Raw genomic sequence first — 9222 nt, 5'->3', positions numbered from 1 at the left:
TACTAAGGGAATCCTAGTTAGTTTCTTTTCCTCCGCTTAGTAATATGCTTAAATTCAGCGGGTAGTCTCACCTGCTCTGAGGTCGCTAGTTTAATATGCGTGGCGCTCGTAATCATCATAATAATGAAGATTAGGAGCCAATACGAAATATAAAAGTTTAGAATGGAAAAGACGCGCCGTCGAAAAACGGTGTTTTCTCCCTCGTATTCGAGAGACAACGCACCTACGATCCGACGTCGATTAAAAACTAATTTTATCGGATACGACGATCGTATTAATGGTGCGCGCTACGTTTATCACAAAAACGTGCGAACGACCGTTTTAAACACGTCTCATCCCTTTCATATTCGTACGACCCGTACGAGAGAGTTAGGTCACACGTACGGGTCCGCTGTCACGTTTTAGAACGTCGCGATCGAATCGCGCTTATACGCTCAGCACGCTCAGACATTTCTCGTCGATCGCGAAGATCAAAGAAAATCCGAGCAGTCTTGAAATGAGATACGACCCTCAGCCAGGAGTGGTCCGGGTATGAGATCCCAGGACCGCAATGTGCGTTCGAAATGTCGATGTTCATGTGTCCTGCAGTTCACAAGTTGACGCGCAATTAGCTGCGTTCTTCATCGACCCACGAGCCAAGTGATCCACCGTTTAGGGTAATCTTTTTTTAAGTTAGGTTTTAAACGCATATCGAAACGTTTCTATTATAAGACGACGACGACGACGACGACGCGCGCTCACGTCATAGACAGCGCTTGCGCCCCTTTCGCAGCCGCCGTCGACTTTAAAACGCTCTTACGGTTTATTTTCGTCTTCTCCACTACACACAACGAGAGGAGCGGAGACAGACTACTCGAAATGGTGACGTTCGTTGTAAATTTTCGTCGTCTCACCTCGTACGACAACAAAAGAGCATACGCTGATCATAGTTTGGCAATATTTTCGTAAACTAAATCTCACCCTTTTGGAATGAAACAAACGAAGGGTGATAAGATTTTCGTAAACTAATCACATTACCGATCATCGTATATGTTCGTCGATATGAGGATCGAAACGTCGATTAGAAATATAATTGGCAAAATCGTTTTATTTTGCGCTCGATTTGTCCATTTATAACGAAATCCGTCGTAGGCCGACGATTATTACTCGTCGTCCTATATAACAACATCTTCATCGTATATATCTCCGCTTTCGGGCGTACATCTTTTAAAACCATATATTATAGGTACCCGAAAACAGCTACGTTGACGACGTCGAAATTCGATCGGAACTTCCGAACTTCGTAGATGGCTCTTTAACGTTCGACAATGATTTTTACAGACTTGTACGTTTACCTATTATATATATATAGGCATAACAACACACTGTAATGATCCTTCCGCAGGTTCACCTACGGAAACCTTGTTACGACTTTTACTTCCTCTAAATGATCAAGTTTGGTCATCTTTTCCTACACATCGACGACGCCGAAACGCCATCGCGTGTCGATCCGAAGACCTCACTAAATCATTCAATCGGTAGTAGCGACGGGCGGTGTGTACAAAGGGCAGGGACGTAATCAACGCGAGCTTATGACTCGCGCTTACTGGGAATTCCTCGTTCATGGGGAACAATTGCAAGCCCCAATCCCTAGCACGAAGGAGGTTCAGCGGGTTACCCGGGCCGCTCGGCCAGGGAAGACACGCTGATTCCTTCAGTGTAGCGCGCGTGCGGCCCAGAACATCTAAGGGCATCACAGACCTGTTATTGCTCAATCTCGTGCGGCTAGAAGCCGCCTGTCCCTCTAAGAAGAATAGTTTGTACGCCGACAGTAAAAACCGCGCACGAACCGCGAAACCCGAAAGCAACGCGGCCGGCGGGCCTTTAGGATGTCAAAAAGCGCCTAGTTAGCAGGCTAGAGTCTCGTTCGTTATCGGAATTAACCAGACAAATCGCTCCACCAACTAAGAACGGCCATGCACCACCACCCACCGAATCAAGAAAGAGCTCTCAATCTGTCAATCCTTCCGGTGTCCGGGCCTGGTGAGGTTTCCCGTGTTGAGTCAAATTAAGCCGCAGGCTCCACTCCTGGTGGTGCCCTTCCGTCAATTCCTTTAAGTTTCAGCTTTGCAACCATACTTCCCCCGGAACCCAAAAGCTTTGGTTTCCCGGAAGCTGCCCGTCGAGTCATATTAGGGAACGTCGACGGATCGCTAGCTGGCATCGTTTAAGGTTAGAACTAGGGCGGTATCTGATCGCCTTCGAACCTCTAACTTTCGTTCTTGATCAATGAAAGCGTTTTTGGCAAATGCTTTCGCTTCTGTTCGTCTTGCGACGATCCAAGAATTTCACCTCTAACGTCGCAATACGAATGCCCCCATCCGTTCCTATTAATCATTACCTCGGGGTTCCGAAAACCAACAAAATAGAACCGAGGTCCTATTCCATTATTCCATGCATACAGTATTCAGGCGAAATTTTAGCCTGCTTTGAGCACTCTAATTTGTTCAAAGTAAACGTGCCGGCCCACCTCGACACTCAGTAAAGAGCACCGCGGCAGGATTGAGTTGGGCCGTCGTAACCACGACGCGCACAACACGCACGCCGAAACGCACGCGCGACGGCGACGCGACACGACTAAGCCCACCGGCAGGACGTCTCGCGAAAAACACGCCAGTTAACACCGCGAACGATGAACCGGCGGCGCGAGACACAAATTCGACTACGAGCTTTTTAACCGCAACAACTTTAATATACGCTATTGGAGCTGGAATTACCGCGGCTGCTGGCACCAGACTGGCCCTCCAATTGATCCTCGTTAAAGGGTTTAGAGTGTACTCATTCCGATTACGGGGCCTCGGATGAGTCCCGTATCGTTATTTTTCGTCACTACCTCCCCGTGCCGGGAGTGGGTAATTTGCGCGCCTGCTGCCTTCCTTGGATGTGGTAGCCGTTTCTCAGGCTCCCTCTCCGGAATCGAACCCTGATTCCCCGTTACCCGTTACGACCATGGTAGGCGCAGAACCTACCATCGACAGTTGATAAGGCAGACATTTGAAAGATGTGTCGCCGGTGCGAGACCGTGCGATCAGCTTAAAGTTATTCAGAGTCACCAAGTTGTACGATGACGAGCGCGAACCCGAAACCGATTGGTTTTGATCTAATAAAAGCACTCCTTCCATCTCTGGTCGGAGCTCTGTTTGCATGTATTAGCTCTAGAATTACCACAGTTATCCAAGTAATTGTGGGTACGATCTAAGGAACCATAACTGATTTAATGAGCCTTTCGCGGTTTCACCTTAATTCGGTATGTACTGAGACATGCATGGCTTAATCTTTGAGACAAGCATATGACTACTGGCAGGATCAACCAGGGAACTGTTCTTATTATTTTATCGACACGAAGCAGATAAAACAAATACAGACACAGTTTATTTTATAAGTTTGACTTATAAAGAAACGTGTGCGTAAGACGACGATATATAATATATATCGACGACTAATAAAAAGGAGGTGCATGATAGCGCGCCTAGACGACGGAAAAACCGGTCCGAGGCGCCACGCTCTTACATTTTAATATTAGTTGTCTAATAAAACAAAACGATATCATCATCTTAGACACATCTTTTGTTTTTTTTATACACAACCGATCGACTAGGCACCCAATTATCTCGATTATCGACGACGATCGTCGACTACGTCGAAAATTGGATGCCGCAAAATATCGTTCGGCGTTTATAAGACCTCGAAAAACATTCTCTCCGAACCCTTCGCTAGATAGAAATATATAAAGCGACAAGGAAACCTCGTACGAGAAACGTTTCGTGATTTTTTATTTTATTCTCGCTCGGAGAGCAGAGAGCTATCGCAAAATGTGTTGCTGTTTTATGAACGTTCCGATGAAAAACCGATACGTCCATAAAAATAATAATTCCAATCGCATATGAATCGTGGATCATCTTCTTCTAACGAAGCCGAATGTTCCCGCCGAATTCGCGATCTCGCAGTGATACCGTCGTCGTCGTCGTACGCTTCCCGATATATCGAAAAAAACCGACCAGGAAGAACAACGAAACGACGATACAAAATCGCGAGAGCGTTACGAATATATAATAACACGACGAAATACGCTTTTTATTTAGATAAATAAAAAAATACGGTTCGGATCTTATATATTAACATATAATATGTAATACCACCTTCGCTGATCAAAAGCCACTCGGTAAAAGTGTCACAGCGCCGGTCGACCCGACCCGTCGTATCCGTCTCTCGTATCGCCCCACGTAGAAGCGCACACGATTTAAGCGCGGGTCTCTCGCCAGCTATCGGAAATGTATGGGTGTTTTAGAACAGATCGTTTATACGGACGTTGCGCAAATTTTTCGTTTTTACGTCTGCCCGTTCTCGTTATTATCGGAATGTTCCGATGAATAAACTTTAGCTTTAGACAACGTGAACTTCTAAAGCAATAATTTTAACCTCTCGTGTTAATACGTCCTCAGGCCGTTTCTAGACTGCCGATCACGTTCTTTAAAAGTCGGAAAATTCCGATCCATAAAATTATGCTAGTAGAATGTAAAGATCCTTCATAGGATGGATACTGTCACATATCGATACGGCGATCGGAGTAAAACTGTTCTCACGTATTTCAGGACATTTTAGGTTGTTACGTCGGCCCGTTCGTTATTATCGGTATATACCTATGAATAAATGTTTTGCTTGTAGAACGTAAGATTCCAAAAGAATGATTCGCCGAAACGATGGTGCACCCTTACGATCGGATATTTGCCGCTTATTGGCCATTTTCTATAATTCATCCGTTAGATATCGTTTATCGATTACGGATAAGGTTTTCCGATATCAGAATGTTCCTAAGGATGATTCGAAAGTGATTTGAACGAAGAATTTGATAGAATGAATCCTTTATTTATCCATTGAGTACAGGGTACGGAGTGTCTGCGGGGTCAGCTAATATATTATATTTCTCTCTCGACGTAATGGTAACTCGAAGTCCGAACCGCGCTCATGAAGCTCGGTTTCAATCCAATCCATGTTGGTCGGTTCCTCGAGAGGAACGCCGTATCTTCGCGGTCGACCGCCTAATGAATCAGGTGGTAAAAGTCCAAGCCCAGCGCGGCAACGGCAGGCGCGTTCAACGTTTTAACTGCCAATTCTACGGTCATTCATCGGCCAACTGTAAAGCCACTCCGGCCTACGTCAAGTCCCAAAGACAGAAATTCCCCGCCGAAATGCACCAACTGTTGAGAACCATACACCGCAAATTACTCGGGATGCAAGTGCCGACCTACTCCAAAAACAACCAAACCCAAAAGACCAATTCCTCCCCCCACTCATGTACGGGGAACTCAAGATAACAGTCGTCTGGCTGGTCTGGATTCCACTAGAACACGAACCCGATCTCCATTGGCGAAATACTCTTCGGAACATATTCAGATGACCAAGGAGATTTTCAGGCCATTTTCAACGCCATCAACCACACAGCTATTGGAAGAATTACTATCGGCCGGGATAATAGATGAGTTGGAACTTGGGCTTATTGCTCCAAGCGAACCAACTCACTACTCCTCCAATCGACCGACAATAATTGACTTTTTTATCTATCAAAATTCGAATCAAGCCTCTGACCTGCAAGTACTCCAAGATATCGATTCTGACCACAGGCCTATCCTCCTCACCCACCATCAGCGATTTTCCACTGAGTTCCACTGTCCCCAAGCAAGGTCAACCTAGTAAACGAAAAAAAAAGTATCTTCTCTTTGACGATCCTCATTATATTAGGACGATAGTTCCATTCTAAATTCTTGATTAATTACAGTTCCTATTTGTTCATTTCGAGACGTTCCCGTGATTAATACTTATCGTGTAGAAATTAGCCACAATCCACAATTAGCCACAGTTAGGAAAAATAAATTAATTATCATATAGTCATAAACGTAATAAAAATGAATACACATATTTTCGAAGTCACTCCAGAAATACTTTACCTTATTTTTAAATAACAATCTCGGGCCGTACCATTTTTACAAAACTTATTCTATATACTTACTATATAACAGATTATAATGATATAATATAATTCAATACAATAACTACAATATATATATATATATATATCTGAAAATTCTGTTTTTATAAAATGTCAGCTACTGTTTAACATTTCATTTTTTAAAATTTATATCCAATTGTGGTTCTGAAAAGAACCGATTTTGCAGGTAAGTAGTATATTGAAACACACATAGGTATGTGAATTAATTTACTTAGAACTGGTATATTTGGTGACTGCTTTGGTACCTTCGCTAACGGCGTGCTTAGCCAACTCACCGGGTAACAATAACCTAACGGCGGTTTGGATTTCTCTGCTCGTGATGGTCGATCTTTTATTGTAATGGGCGAGGCGCGACGCTTCGGCGGCTATCCTTTCGAATATATCGTTCACGAAAGAATTCATGATCGACATGGCCTTGCTGGAGATACCCGTATCGGGATGAACCTGCTTTAAAACTTTGTATATGTAAATCGCATAGCTTTCCTTCCTCCTGCGCTTCTTTTTCTTGTCGCTCTTAGAGATATTTTTCTGGGCTTTTCCGGCTTTCTTGGCCGCCTTACCGCTTGTCTTCGGTGGCATTTCGAAATAAAAATCCCGACGTCTCACGTACCTCAAAGAGTACTTAACTAAAAAAATGCCTTTAATTCTAGAACTTATAACATTCGAAGGAACACTTCTAAGCCCCGCCCATAGCCCGAGTTAGAGTCTGATTGGTCGCGTATGATATAACGAGTTTGGCTCGCGGACAAAATTCCAGGCCGATCTGTAAGAAATTTCCAGTACCGTTTTTGATTTAAAGGTGAGCAGTATCTAACAACGATCGAGATTAACATGTCCGGACGTGGTAAAGGCGGAAAAGTGAAGGGAAAGGCGAAGTCTCGTTCCAATCGTGCGGGATTACAATTTCCTGTCGGTCGTATTCACCGACTTCTAAGGAAAGGAAATTATGCCGAACGCGTAGGGGCCGGTGCTCCCGTTTACTTAGCTGCCGTAATGGAATATCTGGCGGCCGAAGTTCTCGAGTTGGCGGGTAACGCCGCTAGAGACAACAAGAAAACAAGGATTATCCCTAGGCATTTACAATTGGCCATCAGAAACGACGAGGAATTGAATAAACTGTTATCTGGCGTTACTATTGCCCAGGGCGGCGTCTTGCCTAACATTCAAGCAGTATTATTGCCTAAAAAGACAGACAGCAAAACCAAATAGATAACGCAAACCGTTTAAAGTTTTGCATACGCCCTTTAATATCGGTCCTTTTCAGGGCCAACAAAATCGTATAAAAAAGAAGTTAGAATACGCGTTCTTATTAAAGAATAAATATTAACTAGAAAATTTATAAATAATCTGATCTGTACTGAATATTCCTTTATTACTGTTTTAGAGTATCGATCGATCGGTTCCCTAATTAGTTACGGCTCTATCTAGAAAATAATCATTTAAGTAATAATAAGATAATAAATAAATTATATAAATATTCTTTCTTTTATAAAGTTATATTGTGGTTCTGAAAAGAACCGTTTTTTTTTCTATTAAAAAAATACGGTCTTGGACGAACGTATTTTTTAGGGAAGTCGTAGCACGTCCAGGAGTGTCGGGATATTTGTAATTTTCAACTCCGTGTCTTCTTGATCTGACGATGAAATGTGTCGCCTGTTTAATATATCGTCATACGTAGTAGAAATAGTTTTATTTCTTTTTCTTTGGTGATACTGGTTTTTTAGTTTTCGCACCTTCACCAGCGGCAACACGAACAGTTGAGGTCGTCGTCTTAGCACTTTTCGGTTTAGGCGCCTTGGGCTTTTTCGTAGGTCCGGCTTTATTAGATTTTTTCGCTTTGGAAGGCGATTTCGGGGATCTTGCGGCCGTGTTGCTTTTTGCTGCTTTCGAAGATGAACTATTAGCGGCGGCATTGGAAGCGGACGTAGTCGTGGCGGCGGTAGATTTCTTTCCTGTTTTCTTTTCGACGGCTTTTTTGGCAGAAGCTTTTTTCTCGGCCAAAGTTGCAGATTCACCTTTCTTACTTTTAGCTGTGGTTTTCTTAGTTGAGGCGGAGGCGGCGGTCGTCTTTTTTTCCGTTTTCTCTGAGGTTTTTTTGGCAGACGCTTTTTTACCACCGGCTGTCGTAGCTGTCGCGGCACCTCCTACTGGTTTTCGTTTATTTTTCTGTCCGGTTTTGGCAGTGGCCGTTTTTCTTTTCTTCGTACCTGCGGCTGTCGTACCTCCTGCTTTACGTGCCGAAGCCGCTAATTTAAATGATCCGGAAGCTCCTTTGCCCTTCGTTTGTACCAAAACACCCGAAGCGATCCACGTCTTTATATATTTCTTTATAAAGGGCGATAATTTGTCAGCATCCACTTTGTAATTGGCCGCTATGTATTTTTTAATAGCTCTGAAGGAAGTTCCGCCTTTCTCTTTCAATCCTTTAATTGCACTCGTTACCATATCAGCGATCGGAGGATGACTAACTTTCGATTTAGAACTCTTCGCCTTGCTCGAAGTGGATTTTTCTTTCTTCCCTCCTGCAGACGAACCTGCGCTACCGGCTGTAGCTGATGCGGCTCCCGTAGCCGACACCGAAGATGAATTCGACCCGGCCGGTGTGCCTGTTGACGATGCGTTAACAACGGCGGCGGAATTTCCTCCACTCCCTTGATTCGACGAAGGAGAAACCGCTTGTCCGCTAATATCGACGTCCGACATTCTGATATAATTTCTTAATTTTCTTATAAGAACGTTCTAATCACGATTCGTTTGACAAAGTTACGTACGTGCGTATGCTTCTCGTTCGCGTATTTTAACTGTCTGGCGGTCGCTCTCATTTAATGCGTACCCTATATGATATGAGCCGAACGGAGGACTGAACGGTCGAGCGCGAACGACGTTCCATATTCCGGCTTCGTCGAAACGTTCATCGAGCTTGGAACCGTTTACTTATTTCTCATATTAAATACATAAATCCTTTAGAATATCATACGATTTATGTTCGAGGCGTTAAAAGATAAAACGTAGTAGAAGTAGCAAACTTTACCAATAAATTTTACGTTGACTATCGTCTTAGAAGGAAGCACAAAATCAAGCGTTGCTCTCGATTCCGTCGAAACTACCAATTTACATTCGAGTTATAGACTTTCGGTTATAACTATGAAAATATATCTTTTCAAATCTACGTCCCC

The 9222-nt window shown here is 43.6% G+C and overlaps 2 non-coding genes across 2 annotated transcripts; both read right to left on the bottom strand.

Annotated features, from left to right (window-relative positions):
• Window positions 1-504: 504 nt before the first annotated feature.
• LOC143206442 (5.8S ribosomal RNA) lies at window positions 505-659 on the bottom strand. Its single transcript, XR_013008408.1, has one exon. It is a non-coding gene; the product is annotated as a 5.8S ribosomal RNA (ribosomal RNA).
• Window positions 660-1367: 708 nt separating this feature from the next.
• Window positions 1368-3356, bottom strand: LOC143206443 (small subunit ribosomal RNA). The gene has a single exon (XR_013008409.1). It is a non-coding gene; the product is annotated as a small subunit ribosomal RNA (ribosomal RNA).
• Between the last annotated feature and the right edge of the window lie 5866 nt (window positions 3357-9222).

The sequence above is a fragment of the Rhynchophorus ferrugineus genome, unplaced genomic scaffold (assembly GCF_030347505.1).
Source record: "Rhynchophorus ferrugineus isolate W39M unplaced genomic scaffold, kcgeb_rfMv2 rfM694, whole genome shotgun sequence".
NCBI classification, from domain to species: domain Eukaryota; kingdom Metazoa; phylum Arthropoda; class Insecta; order Coleoptera; family Curculionidae; genus Rhynchophorus; species Rhynchophorus ferrugineus.
This window is presented reverse-complemented; position numbering and strand designations above follow the sequence as displayed.